This window comes from Neofelis nebulosa, chromosome 7, assembly GCF_028018385.1.
Source record: "Neofelis nebulosa isolate mNeoNeb1 chromosome 7, mNeoNeb1.pri, whole genome shotgun sequence".
NCBI classification, from domain to species: domain Eukaryota; kingdom Metazoa; phylum Chordata; class Mammalia; order Carnivora; family Felidae; genus Neofelis; species Neofelis nebulosa.
In genome coordinates this window covers 47,427,006-47,441,755 of record NC_080788.1, presented here as the reverse complement: position 1 = coordinate 47,441,755, position 14,750 = coordinate 47,427,006, and the positions used below count along the sequence as shown (strand labels likewise).

Sequence of the window (14,750 nt, the reverse complement as noted above, 5' to 3'; positions counted from 1 at the left end):
AAAGTTCCTAATAGCAATGAGAAAGAGATGAATTCCTCAGCTGAGAAATAGGAAATGAAATGAGATGTAGGTGGCTAACAAACATATAAAAAAATAAATCTCAGCACCAACAAGGATTCCTGAGAAAGACTATGACCTTACCAGCCCTCTCTGAGCTCTAGCTTTTCCATCTATGAAACTAGAATAAACTCAGAAACTGTTCGTGGGGCTCTGTTTAATGAAATGAGATAACCCAAGTACAGCACGCAGTAAACAACAAATACGAGTTATTGCCATTCTTATTCTAAGTGTTCATGGTGTATTTTTAGGTGAAAAAAGAAAGAGTTAAAATGTACACTCAGTCTGATGTCATTTATTATTCACATATACCCCCATCCACCAAGGAAAGGAACACAGCAGGATTTTAGCAGGATTGTTTCTTGCTTGTGGCCATAGGAACAACTGTAATTTTCTCCTTCATACATTTTGGCGATTTCCAAAATTTTCAAAATAAACATGTATTGTTATGTTTACAATTATAAAAAATTTAAGTGCTCATCTTTGAATCATTGTTGAGTGACCCGAAATTATTTCTTAAATTCATCTGGGACTTATTAGTTTCTGAAACCAGACTCTGTCTTCAAAACCGCTGTCCAGAGGCCTGAGCAGGGGAAAATCACAAATAGGCTTTGCCTCAGTTTCAGCTCAGTGACAGAATCTCTTTTTTGCTTGTCCAAATGAGGTGTGAGATCATTACCCCTGAAGGACTCAGAATGTGAACTGAAACACTCTGAACAAAACTAGATTGTAACAGATAGAATTCCAAGGAGGGCAAAATGATACATATAGGGATAGGGCAGCACTTGGTGCCTGGCTCCTCTCAACCCTGGTTGGTGCTCCTTTGCTGCTGTTTCGTTCCTTCAGCGACTTCCTTCCTTATCTCCCACTTTCTTTTCTGGGCTTCCCCTTGCCCACTGCGGTTGTTTCTTGGGAAAGTTAACCTGGGTCTCAGTTTCCTCATCTACAAAATGGGGTGATTAGTACCTTCCTGATCAGATTGTTTTATATAATGCACTTAGGATAATGCTTGGCACACAGTAGGTAAAAGGACAGTAAAAGGACGCTGTTATTATTCTTCAAATGTCAACGTATAGAACTATATATTCACTTTTTTTGGTCTTGTTTCTAGGGCGGGAAGTGAAGTAGGGCTCTGGGGTTTGGGTGAAGCTCACCTTTGCCTATACTGTACTTGGATAGGTAATTTCTGAATAGCTTCAACTAAACAAGTTTCATTACACATTCATTATAGCTTGTCCCTGAAATGAACAAATCAGGAGCGTATCATGAAGAAGTCTGCTTGTGATACAATTCCCACAAGCAGACTTCTTCTCAGTCACAGCTCTTCTAAGGGAAGGCGCCTCACCCAAAGCCCCTAGTATGGGCAGGGTGGTCATATATTATCTCTGGAGAGCCACTTCCTTCCTTGGCCACACCTGATTAGACCAGCATGTGCTCCTGACACAAGGGCCACCAAATGAACGAGGGCTGACTAATGGCCTGTGACCATGTTAAGGGGAAACTTTTTTTACTCCACCCCTGTTATTCTAGAAATACCCTCTTGGTTCTCCTCTGCCTGGGGAGTGACTGCTCTGATCCTCTTGAGGGTAGGCTGCTTCTAAGGGGTCATGCATTCTGGTGCTCCTCTGGGGTTGGCCCCTGTGGCTGGGAAGACAGGTGCGAGGGGATCCTGCCCTGGTCCCAGCTGTCTGTGATGGGTGGTACTCTGCTTGAGAATGGGCTTTCCTTAGCAGGCCCATGTGGCTCTCCACTATTCCCTCCTCCATTGTGGCTCAATCAGCGACAATAGTGCCATATTGGCTTTATTGGCTCTGTGCTTTATTTCCAGCTTATTCAAAACTTGAGTAGGGAAGAGGAGTGTTCTTTATTGGAGGCCTTCTCTATGATCCCAAAAGAAAAGGCAGCTGGGCTCATCAAAGCATCCCTCAGCCATACAAAGATTGAACTCGGCAGTCCTTTTAAATACCCAACAGAAAACTCTTCTAATGTGCAGAAGGGGGCGTGCATTAGCATATTCATGGCAGAGGTGAAAAACTGGAACCTGTCTACATCTTAATCAAGAGTGGATGGATAGGTGAAATGTGCTTTTATTTACTTTTACTTTTTTCACTTTATTTACTTGATGGAATATATACCATGCTTAAAAGGGATAAGCTAGGTTTATATGTTTCAATATGGATATAGATCAAAATCATTATGTTGAATGAAAAAGGAAAGTCACAGCATGTGATAACATTTATGTAAATGAAAACACACACACAAAAGAGAATCCTATATTGTTTGTGGATGTGCGTGTATGAGAGAGAACCAAAAGACTAAATCAAAGCAGTGATAGTGAGTGATGGTGATTGGTTTAGGAGAAAGAGGGAAAAGGAAAGTAGACTTAGGTTGGCTCAGGAGAATTCTATCAGCAATATTTTACTTTTTATTTTTATCTGTTTATTATTTTTTAAAATTTATTTATTTTGAGAGAGAGTGTGCATGTGCGTACATGTGTGAGAGGGGTAGGGATGGAAAGAGAGAGAGAGAGAGAGAGAGAGAGAGAGAGAGAGAGAGAGAGAGAAAGAGAGAGAGAATCCCACGCAGGCTCCCTGATATTATTGAAGAGCCTGATGTGGGACTTGATCTCCCCAACAGTGAGATTAGGACCTGAGCTGAAATCAAGAGCTGTACCGACTGAGCCACCCAAGTGCTCCTGTTTTTACACTTTTTAAAAGATTTTATTTGTAAGTAATCTCTATACCTGATGCAGGGTTCGAACTCATGAACCTGAGACCAAGAGTCACATGCTCTACTGACTGAGCCTGCCAGGCACCCCAATATTTTACTTTTTAAGAAAGAATCTAAGCACATATTGTATAATTTTAAAAGGCGTACACATAGGAAAAATTCAGTAAGCAAAGATGACAAAATACCAACAGTTGTTCATCCCATTTCATGGAAAAGTGGTTGTGCTAGATTATGCATTGTACTTTTCTGAAAAGAAACCTTTTCTAAAACAAAAGGAAATCACATAAAATGGGGGTTGCTCTAGAAGGAATCTTCCAGATCTAGGAAGCACAGGGGCCGGACAATTAGTGTCAGGGTGGCAGGTGGAAGACTGTGCTGTGGCTGAGGAGGAGAAGTCAAGGCAGGTGGGGAACACCTTCAAATTGGACTGGAGAGACCAGGGCTGAACCAGCAGAGTAAGCCAGCACCCAAGATCCTGTCCCAGGATCCCACCCAACACCATGTCACATTTAGTTCTCATGTCTCCTCAGGCTCCTTCTGGCTGTGACAGTCTCTCAATTTCCTTGTCTTTGTTGACCTCAAGGTCAGTTTGGGGGAAGTACCTATCAGGTATTTTGCAGGATGCTCCTCTGCCGAGATTTGTCTGATGTTTTCCTTGTGATTACAGCAGGGTTATATGTTCTTGGGAGGAAGATCATGGAGGGCAAGCGCCTTCTCATCTCATCACATCCAGGGAAACTCCTATCAACGTGGCCTGTTACTGTTGACCTGGGACTTGATCTCCTGGAAGGTTACATTTTAAAAGTTGTTTTTCCAGGGGCGCCTGGGTGGCGCAGTCGGTTAAGCGTCCGACTTCAGCCAGGTCACGATCTCGCGGTCCGTGAGTTCGAGCCCCGCGTCAGGCTCTGGGCTGATGGCTCAGAGCCTGGAGCCTGTTTCCGATTCTGTGTCTCCCTCTCTCTCTGCCCCTCCCCCGTTCATGCTCTGTCTCTCTCTGTCCCAAAAATCAATTAAAAAAAACGTTGAGAAAAAAAAATAAAAATAAAAAAAATAAATAAATAAAAGTTGTTTTTCCAGTCACTCTGTTGACCCAAGTAGTGACTGTAATGGAAGAGAACAGTCATCTCCAGTGGGGGCAGCTCAGCCTCACAGAGCACCCCGGAAAAGGTCGCCTTGATCCCACTTGTGGGAAGGCCTGGCTCAGCCTGTCCCCTCAGACAGGAGGTAGGCGGGGCAGGCCTTGAGCTCCAGCTGGAGGGCCCCGAGGCTCGTTGCAGGGAATGGGAAACTTCCCGGGCACACAGGAAAACCACCAGTGGAAACCAGATTCTCCTTTCCCAGGCAGTGGGGAGGGGTATCTCAAGAGTACTAGCATTTACATTTAATAAATATTTAGAGAAAAGACCAAACTTCACTTCCTGTAGCTGATAAAGGCCCTCGGAAATATTGGAGCCTTGCTACTTTGCAGCAAGCCTTTAATGCGTCCTAGTTGGCGCCCTGTCACAGACCCTGCAGCTGCTATTTCAACACTCCTTTTATCCACCCTCCACCATCCCTGGAGGGATCCTCTTAACCCCAGGGAACTGTTTATTTCCTCTCCTGTAGGGAGGACGAGAGTCTGTCCTCAGCTGCCACACTGCACCTTGACCCACCCCCCAACCCATGTCTGCCTCTCTCCCCTGCCCAGCCCTTCGTCTCCCCACAACCCCACGAAGTGCTCTCCTTTAACCTGCCCATTCCCCTGGCCTCTTCTTGTTCAGTGAGCCACACTCCAGCCTAGTTCCATTACCTTCAAGCTATTCCTTTGTTCCTCTCCTTTCTTTAAATGGTCCTTCCTGACCCTACGCTTGCAACTCACCCCTCCTCACCTCTGCATTTCCTAGCACCGAGCTCCAGCCAGGACCAGACTACGTGTAGTTCCCGTAAAGTGTCAGCTGCTCTCTTTCCGGCCTCTGCGCCTGTTGTAGTCCATGGCCTGAAATGCTGTCTCTGCCTGCTCCCCTCTGCCTGTGTCATTGGCTGACCAACCCCCACACTTCCTGGCTCACACCCTGACAGACCAGATTTTCAAAGCACTTCCTCCAGGAAGCCTTCCCTCACTCCCAGAAACCAGAACAGGCCCCTGTACGTACACTCAGAGCACCTTGTACAGCCCATCTTGGCACTTACCTGATGGTACTGAAACTGCTTGGTCTGTTCTCTGCCCCACGGATTACAAGCTCCTTGAGGCAGCAAGCACATCTTGCTCATCATTACATTCTTCAGATACCAGGCCTAACAAATAGTTGAAGCTCAAAACTACCTGTTGAGTTAAAGGAGCAGGCTAGCCAGCTGCTTCTGCCTTGAACATGAATTCCCGTGTTCCTATCATTCATGACACTTTCATCACCGATCATCATCTTTATTTGCCTTCTGTATCAGCCACCTTGTGAAATGACCTTCTGAAGAACTTCCTCAACGCAGCAGTCAACGGTCCCTTCTCAGTCCTTGGTCCATTGGCTGAGACCTCTCCACTGGCTGTGACACTCTTGTCCGCTTTTCCTTCCTTTTAATTCTCTCCTCCTTGGATTTCTGGAATGTTGTGCTCTCCTGCTTCTCTCCCCATTTCTGCGACCTCTTTCTCAGCATCTATCACCCTCTTCTCTCCCTTCTCCTGCTTTAACATGTCCCAACCTACTTTTGTCATGTTCCCTCCTAGGCTTGCTACTTGTCCTTGCTTCCCTGTTTCTGGGAACAGCATCAGCAGAAGGGAGACTCAGCATCATTTTCAACTTCTTTCTCCCTTTGTGAGACCTTCTACTTAGGAGCCAGCAAGTCTATCAATTTCTGTTTCCCAAATGTTGCTCTAACCCTTGCTCTAGGTTAGGCCTTCATTCCTTCCAGGTTGGACTATTGATAGTTGTCGTCACCTCCAAACTGGTCTCACCCCCGGCTCCACTCCGGTGTCACCCCTGCCCAAACTTTCCTTTGCACTCTTCCGGTTGTGACGCATCATGGCTTGCAATGTCCAGTTGCTGTCTGTTCCCTCTGGAATAAAGCTCACACTTCTGGGAAGAATGCGAGGCCTTCCTCAAATAGCACAACCAACCTTTCGAACCTGATCTCCCAACACAGGAACCCTTCCTTCTTGCACTTGAACTACTTCCTGCCCTGCCCTGTCTACCTCCTCTGGCTTCTGCCTGAACTGTCCTTGCCCACCATGCATGTGGAAATCTTACCCAGTTTTCATGCTTTGTATAAACGGCGCTTCTCCTATGAAGTCTTCCCTAATATCTTGCCTTTGCTCTTTATTTTATGTCAGGATGTCATCAAGCTCTCCTTGGCAAATCAGTCCTGAAATCTCAGGTGCTTGACCCACTTATTTGCCTCTCATGCCACACAGTCTCACGTGAGTCAGGCAGCTCACCTTGGTAACTCTTCCCCAACAGTGACTCAGGGGTCCCAGCTGCTTCTGTCTGTCCACTCTGCCATCTCAGCAGTGTCTGCTTCCAGGGGTGAGGAGGTGAAAGGGGAGGTCTGGAGAATGCTTGCCCACTCTTAGCAGCCTCATCACTTCCGCTCACATTTCCAGTGGTGGGAGCTCAATCACAGGGCCTGGAATGACCTACACAGGAGGGTGGAGAAGGTAGGAAAGCACATGGACATTGAGTCAGCACTGCTGGGCCACAGGGTCCTGCAGCCAGGGTGACCACCCTGTTTGCCTGGGACTGTCTGGGTTCTAGCCCTGAGAAGCCCGGTATCCCAGAAAAGCCCCGGATCCTAGGCAAACTCAGAAGGCTGGTCGGTCACCCCACCTCCAGCTCTTGGCTCTTGTACTCCTGTACATCTATGTCATCCTCGTCTGTTTCCACTTCATCCAGATGTAGATTACAGACTTCCTGAGAGCAGGGACTGGATTGCGCGGATCTTTTTCATCCCCGCAGGGTCAAGAACATTGTCTGTAGTGAGTAGATAACCATAAATTTGCATAGAGATTTAAAATGTCTTTTTGGCTTTTGATTACGTGAATAATACATATTCAATGTAAACACACACACACACACACACACACACACACAACCATCCCAGGTGAACAAAAAGGGAGAAAACAATTTTTAAAATTACCTTAATTACTAGCCCTTCTTAGAAATGACCACTCAGCTTTCAGGTTCAGGCTCACACCCACACATTTGAGTCTGTAAGTGAATTGTAAAGAAAAACCGGGTCATATTTCACAGGCTGTTCTCTAAGTTCTTTTTCTCATTGAACAATATATCTCATAAATGTCTATGGCATTAAATTGAAAATGATATAATTAAATGACTTGCATTTATTAGGCCCAAATTGTAACATAGCTGGAAATACTGGTATGATTAGCAGCTGGATCATGTTCTATAACTTGGCATGCTAACCATTTGGTATAATTGACTGGTGGTATTTCCTTTTTTGAAGTAAATGTAAGTGATAGAAATTGTTCCAGAACATTGCAAAAGATGGGCAGCTACCCAGTTCATTTCATAAAGCTTACATAACCTTGATACTTCAAACTGATCAAGAGATCATTAAAAAAAAAAAAAAGACAGAAAACCTATAGGCCAAGCTCTCTTAGGAATACAGATCTTAAATGAAAAACAAGGAAATATACTGTAAGAAGATACCAAATAAACTAATAACAACGTTTAATAAGACAATAACCCAACCCTCATGCAGACGTTCCAATAGGTCAGCCAGTAGTCTGAGTGCTTTATATATACTAACTAGTTAATCCTCATGACATCCTGTGAGGAAACCTTTTATGGGTGAAGAAATAGGTCCAGAGTGTGAGTAACTTGTCCACGGTCCACAGTGACCACCCTCTAGGACTACATAGGTCTTTTATTCCAGCAATGCATGGATAGGTCATTACAAGGTCATGTCCTGATACAATGGAGTACAACAGTAGGTTTAACAAGGAAAACAAGGTCATCTTGATACTAAAAAAGGCATTTGAGAAACAGTGATATCTCTTTTAATGAAAGTATTACAAAAAATAGAAGCAGAAGGGTGTTTGTTTATACTAAAAAGTATATATTTCAAACAATGCATTTATTAAAATTTAGGTTCAAAGTTCAGATCCCTCAATTCTACCTATTAGCAATTGAAATATAAATCACCTGGGAATACTTTATAGGCCATAGGAAAGCTTTCTCTTTTCTACAGAGTATTTGTCTGTGTTTGAAAATGTTGAGAAAAAAATCCATAAACTTCTGTTCTGAGAGAATGCCTCAACATTTTTATCCATATATGCTTTTTCCTTCCTGAATTAGGATCACAATTAAACCATTTTGAAACTCGTTTTCTTTCTTTCACTATTTACTGTGAATAATCTCCTTTGTCATGAAGTTCTCTCATATATGAACTTTAATGGCTGCATAATATTCCATTAAGAGGATGTACTATAATTTAACCATTTAACCTCTATGTTGGACACTTAAGAGGTTTCCCTTTTCCCTTTTTCTTCCTTCCTTCCAAGCCTCCTTCCTTCCTTCCTTCCTACCTTTCTTGCCTCCTTCCTTCCTTCTTTCCTTCCTTCCTTGTTTCCCTCCCTCGTTCCTTCTTTTCTCTCTCTTTCCTTCTCTTTCTTCTTTCTTTCTTTCTTTCTTTCTTTCTTTCTTTCTTTCTTTCTTTCTTTCTTTCTTTCTTTCTTTCTTCCTTTCTTTTTTCCTGGCTATTATAAATAGTAACACAATTCATATCCTTGCCCCTAAACCCTCTTTCACAGCCCTGATGGTTAATTTAGGTCAAATTCCTAGAAAGGAGCTCCACATTTTTTATGTTTCCTGCCAAATTACCTTCCTGGAATATTTGCACTAATTTATGCTTCTTCCAATAATATAGGAGAGTGCCATTTCTACCATACTCACAACTTCCAATAATTCAAATGAGACCTGTATGTGATTACATACAGAAGATGTTGCAAAAACTGATCGTTGAGATGCATCATCCTTCTCAATAAGAGGGAACATATGCCACAAAGCTGTCTATGCCTCCCAAAATAATTTACAAATTTAATCCAATGCCAATATGGATTTTCTTAGAATTTGCCTCAAGGATTCTAAAAGTTATCTGGAAGAAGGAACAAGGGAGAGTATCAGCAACTGTTGTAAAAGAGAAGAGTGAGGACAGGGGCCAATTCTCATTGAAAAAAAATGTTTTAAATTATTTTTTTTATGTTTATTTTTGAGAGAGAGAGCATGACCAGGGGATGGGCAGAGAGAGGACCCGAAGCAGGTTCTGCACTGACAGCAGCAACCCCAACATGGGGCTCCAACTCACGAACCATGAGATCATGACCTGAGCTGAAGTCAGATGCTCAACCGACCAAGCCATCCAGGAGCTCCTTCTCATCAAACTTCTGAAAAGCAGTAGTAGTTAAAGCACTAGCTATGTGAATCCAAGCCCATTTCCTTGTCTTTTGTGCCAAGCTATTCTTCCACACAGATTAGCTGTTGGCAAAAGAGGTCTTCTCACCAGCTGATAAAGCCTTGTGGAACTCAAGGTCGTAGCTGCCACTTCAATCCCACGTTTTAATTAATTAAGAGCAGAGAGAAATCCAAATGCAAGTTTGTTATTTTTCACAAGGCCTTGCTTTCCATGGGGAGGGGCTCCCAACAGAAACTAGATACACTATCAGTGGGCCTAACCGCCTCTCTTCTATCTTACTGCTTGTTGAATATGATAAAAACAGCTATATTTACACCATGCTATTAACTTTTTCAAGAACTTTCTAGGGCCCCAGTTGAGTGCACAGGCAGGACGAGGAGGCACAACTATAGCTCCAGATGAAATTCAGAATTCCCGTGATTATACAGGAGTGGGGGACGTGCTGGCACTTTGGCTGGTGTCGGCTGTGTTAGAGCCCCTGACGTAAAGACAGGAAAATGGAGCTGTTTGTGCCCCCAGACTCAACATTTTTTTAATACCAGGGATTAGACTCCTTCCCTGACTGCTGTAGTTTAAAACTTGGTCCTCAGAAAACACGAGGTCCCTCTCTATAAAAGCACAAGTTCATTTGCTGAAATCCATCTGTGGGAAACTTTCCCATAGAATGTTGTTCCACAGGACTTCCCATTTAAATTATTTGAAAGAAGGACACCATCAACACATAAGGAATTTGAGAGAGAGAGGCACCCACTCACCCACCCACACAGATGCTCACATACAGCAAAATCAAACCAGTTGGCATTGACACCCAAGCCCTCTGAGTTCAAAGGCAAGAGCCACCTCAGAGTTCCCACCATCTGAAGAGGACCTTGGCTTTTTCCTTTGAAGTGTTTCCTTTGAAGGTCAAGGTAAAGGGGCCATGTTGACTCAAGAAATTGCTAATCTATAGAAGGATGTGGCCTCTGCTCCATCACACATTTGTAATGTTCACATGAGGTTAACAAAACAAATGGTTTTGACTGTAATGCGTGAGCTGGGGCCAGCCTTTCTTCTCAACTTGTCTTCATCACAAGAACATTCCTTTGGGATAAGGTGAGACCCAGGCTAAGAAAGAACTCACAGGGTTCGAAACCGGTTGCAGGGTTCATTTTGAGCCTCTTGAATCTCTGTAGTCATGCAATCAGAACCGGTCTCCTGAAGTTGGCTACTGTGTGCCACAGAATGAAGACTGTGCTTGGAGACAGAAGATCTGGATCAAATCCCAACTCCTTTGTCGCTTATTACACACTGCCATTCCTGATGGGTTTCTTCACAGTTCTTGACCTGCCTAATTCCTGTTGAAGAATTTCTTAAAACAAGCTGAAAATGTTAAAAAACAAACCCAAATAAGACTTTTTCAGCATAGAACCCAGAAGTTACGTAGGACTTAATAAGATGGTTTCTAAGAAGTAGATACCTTGGCATACAAGAGAAACACCATCACCGAGATAGTCTGAGCCCAGGCACAATTTTGGCAGGGTAGCAATTTGTAGAGTGTTTAGCAGGCCCAGTTATACTAAAAAACAAAAACAAAAACCAAACCCTCCCAACAATACAAGAAGCATCACTAGAATGTTTGCACCAGATATATCATTTATCTTGGTATCTCCAGTACCCAGCACAAGCGCTGGCATACATTAGTCGAATTCAGTTCATTAGGAGATGCAGCACGTTCTCTCCACACTCATCCCTACCCTCATTCACACAAATATTTGGTCTCAATTGTGGGCATACTAAAAATGATATGTGTCACAATCTAAAAGTGTTTCTCTATCTGGAGAGAGTAGGTTATCTGGCAGAGCCAAAAGACTGGAAATAACAGATCATTACAAAAGACTTTGATCAAATATTTTGTTTTGAGGTTGATACTGGTTACATACCTCCCCCAACCCCACCCCCTTGCTAATAAGGTCACCCATGGGATTTGGAATGGATGTTGCATATGCCAGTCACCAAATGGCCTGCTTCAGAGCCCCAAAGGGTCATATGTTTGGATAAAGTCCCTCCAGCCTCTTTGTTGTTGTTTATCTCGAGTCCTAATTCAAGGGGATTCTTCCATCACTTTTTTTTCCCCAATGGAAATGCCACCCAGAGAGCTAGGAGATCAACAACAGAGTGTGTAAGGTAGGTGGGGATGGAGCCTATTAGTTTAGGTAAAAGAACAGGCATGCTTGGGGTTTAAAAGAGTGATTTTGCCTACCCTAAGTTAGAATTTTACATATAAATATGAATATAAAAATATATACATAAAGCCATATATAAACCTACCTTTCAATCTATCTATCTATCTATCCATCTATCTATCTATCTTATCATGTATCCATGCAGGTGCCTCTATATCTGGAGCTACTTGTACAGGGTATAAATGACATTTCAACACCTACATGAGCAGTGGGGCAAAAAGGAGCCAGTTTTCTCCATATTCACAGCATTTTGTATTGTTCCAAAACACTAGGTTCACTCAATCTTCACTACAACTCTGCGAGGTAGGGAGAGTGAAAGTCATTTTCCCCATGTGAAGGTAAGATGTATGCCCACATCACTGTGGAAGACAGTCTCTCCTTACCCAGGAACTGGACTGGCCTCAAGCCACACTGGACACTCTCCCTAGCCCCTTGGTGGTCTTTATCGTCGAGAAGTGTCAAGAATGCCCTTTATCCCATTCCTCCAGATGTTCTCCTAAGTGGGTGGTGGGAATGTCACCCTGCAGCCCTTCAGCCCGTCATGTGAATGAAGGCCCCTATGTGGATATTCTGAAGAAATCTGTCAGGAGAAGGTTGCTGAAATCCAAATGTGGACACTGGATGTGCCGGTGATGTCTCCACCATTTGGTCGCCTCAAAAGATGTTGGTTCAGCTGCTTTGGGAGGGATGGGAATGATATCTGGAGATGCAGGGCCAGAGGCCCACATTGTTTCTGAGGCATGGCTTGATGGTTGTGATTAATTGGGGAGATTGAGGCGGAACGGTCCATAGGAGTTAAAGGGGCTGATCTCTTAGATACCTTGGAAGTCCTACTTGTGAGTTCTGTAGATAATATGCAGTTGCTCAAACTTCCAGCACACAAAAAAAGAAGTGTTAGCAACAACTGCTTTATGTTCAATTCCCCTTTGGTCTCTTATCTACATTGCCACCAGAAGAAAACCAGACACTGACTCTTTCAACAGTGTAGAACCTTAACAGGATTTTTCTTTATGTAGTAGAACACTAAATGATTTCCCCCTCCTTTTTTACCTCTCTATTTTTTTTCATATTGTCTACAAAAAAAAAAATCCCAAGTATTCCTTTAGAACACTTTAAATGTGTTTTTAAAAATCCTTACATATGTTCTTTTGCCCTTAGGATAAACCATATATTTGTCCCTGATGACAAGACCTTCTATCTCAGTCTTCTGCTGTCCCCCTGTGTGTCCACCATGGAGCCATATATGCACCCAACCCCTCCCTGAGGAATCGCTCCCCATCTTGCTCTCCCCAACCACCCTCTGCTTTGTCCCCCTACCCGTGTGGTTCTGCATGGAAACCTGCTTGGGTCCTTAGTCTCCCTGGCTAACACCAAAGTATTATCTCCTATATGGCACCTATTCTGAGCCCAACCTCATTCCTGGCAGGTGCCCCATAGTCAACAAACTCACAGTTCTGAGCAGTTGCTAGAAGTCACTCATACCTAGAGCAAAAAGGAAAATGTGAACATTTGAAAAAGCTCAGAATGTCTTTGGGAAAATACAGTGATGATCTAAGTTTGATTTCTTGCTTAAGTCTGGGATCGGTTTACAATATAACTTCCTGATGGGAAAGATAGAAGAAGTAAATTTAGTGTTGACAGAATAGATATTATAATTCTCTATACTTATGTAGGGATGAGAGTTTACAAAATGCATTTGAACTATGTTTTCTCTTCAACTTTTTAAGTTTATTTATTCATTTTTGAGAGAGAGAGAGAGAGAGCACAAGCACGGGAGGGGCAGAGAGAGAGAGGGAGACAGAGAATCCGGAGCAGGCTCCAGGCTCTGAGCTGTCAGCACAGAGCCGAAGGCCGGGCTTGAACTCACGAGCCATGAGATCATGACCTGAATTGAAGTCGGACACTTAACTGACTGAGCCACACAGATGTCCTGGAAAAGTTCATTTTAAATTTGCCCCTCCTTGTGGCCTGTCAAGATCTCTTTGTCTTTGTCTTGATCTCAGTTCAGGTCTTGAGCTCATGGTCATGAGCTCAAGCCCAGAGCTGGACTCCTCAATGGACATGAAGCCTACATAAAAAAAAAAAAAAAAAAAAAGGTGGGCCAAAGACAGTAACAGACACCTCATTAAAGGGGATAGACAGATGGCATATAAGCATATGAAAAGATGCTTCACACCATATGTTACTAGGGAAAAGATATGCCACCTGAGGAAGCTAAGCAGTTAACAGTAAATAGTACTGTACATGCTTCCCATCATGCTATCTGCTTATCTTGGGACTGTTTGAAGGGAAGTTCTGAACACGCATCAATCCCCTCTCCACTCCTCCCCATTCTCCGGGGATGCTCTCCCAAATTTTCTGCTGCTTTTTTCCATTTTTTTTTTTAAGATTTTATTTTTAAGTAATCTCTACATCTAATGTGGGGCTCGAACTCACAACTCCAAGATCAAGAGTCATATGCTCTACCAAGTGAGCCAGCCTGATGTCCCCTGTCCACTACTTTTCTCTCTCTCTCTTTTCTTTTCCTTTTTGTTTTCTTTTTTTTTTTGTGCACCACTTCTCAATTTTAGCTTTGGACTTTACTCTGGTTAACAATAGATAAAACTGTACTATTTCATTCTATTCCTTTTGGAGAAATATAGGAATGAAGTTGATATTTAAGACATTAAGAAAATGCATTCAACTTCGGGAAAAAATAAACATTCTGAAGGAAAAAAAAGAGGAGGCCCTGGTGTGATGTTAAATGTAAAAATAAACTAGACACACAGAAAAACAAGATAATTAAGAGCTAAATATTAGATTTGCTTTTTGGCAAACTCTAGCAAAATGAACTCCTTTAGGAAATCTAAGAAACACACACACACAATACAATATTAGAAAGGGAACAACCAACCTGAGCAATATAAACTAATTTCTTAAATGATATATTAATAAGTATAAATATCTCCATGAAATTATTTTTCAAAAAAAAATAGCATTAACTTAAAGTAGAAATACTGAAAGAACTAACAATTGTGGAAGTAACTGAGGATGTTAAAGACCCATACAAGGAGTTCACTGTTGAATACTTTCAGACTGCTCCTCCAGACATTATACAATTGATAGTTCCTGTGTTGTGTAAAACCTTCCAGAGTATAGAAATATGAGGAACTGCCTGATTTCTAGGCCTTCATTCCAAACCTGATAAAGATAGTGAAAAGAATTAAAAATTGGAGACCAGTGAGGACAAAGAAAAAGACTAACCTCTTTTGAATTAACATAATAGCATATGGAATTTACTAACACATTAAAATATGAATATACCACAATCTAGTTGAATTATCCCCCAAATATAAGAAG

The 14,750-nt window shown here is 42.6% G+C and overlaps 1 long non-coding RNA gene across 1 annotated transcript; it reads right to left on the bottom strand.

Annotated features, from left to right (window-relative positions):
* Positions 1-336: 336 nt before the first annotated feature.
* On the bottom strand, positions 337-7,677 carry LOC131516501 (uncharacterized). Its single transcript, XR_009264115.1, has 5 exons — positions 7,479-7,677; positions 6,892-6,962; positions 6,582-6,725; positions 6,194-6,391; positions 337-3,570 (listed from the first exon to the last, which is right to left on the bottom strand). It is a non-coding gene; the product is annotated as an uncharacterized LOC131516501 (long non-coding RNA).
* Between the last annotated feature and the right edge of the window lie 7,073 nt (positions 7,678-14,750).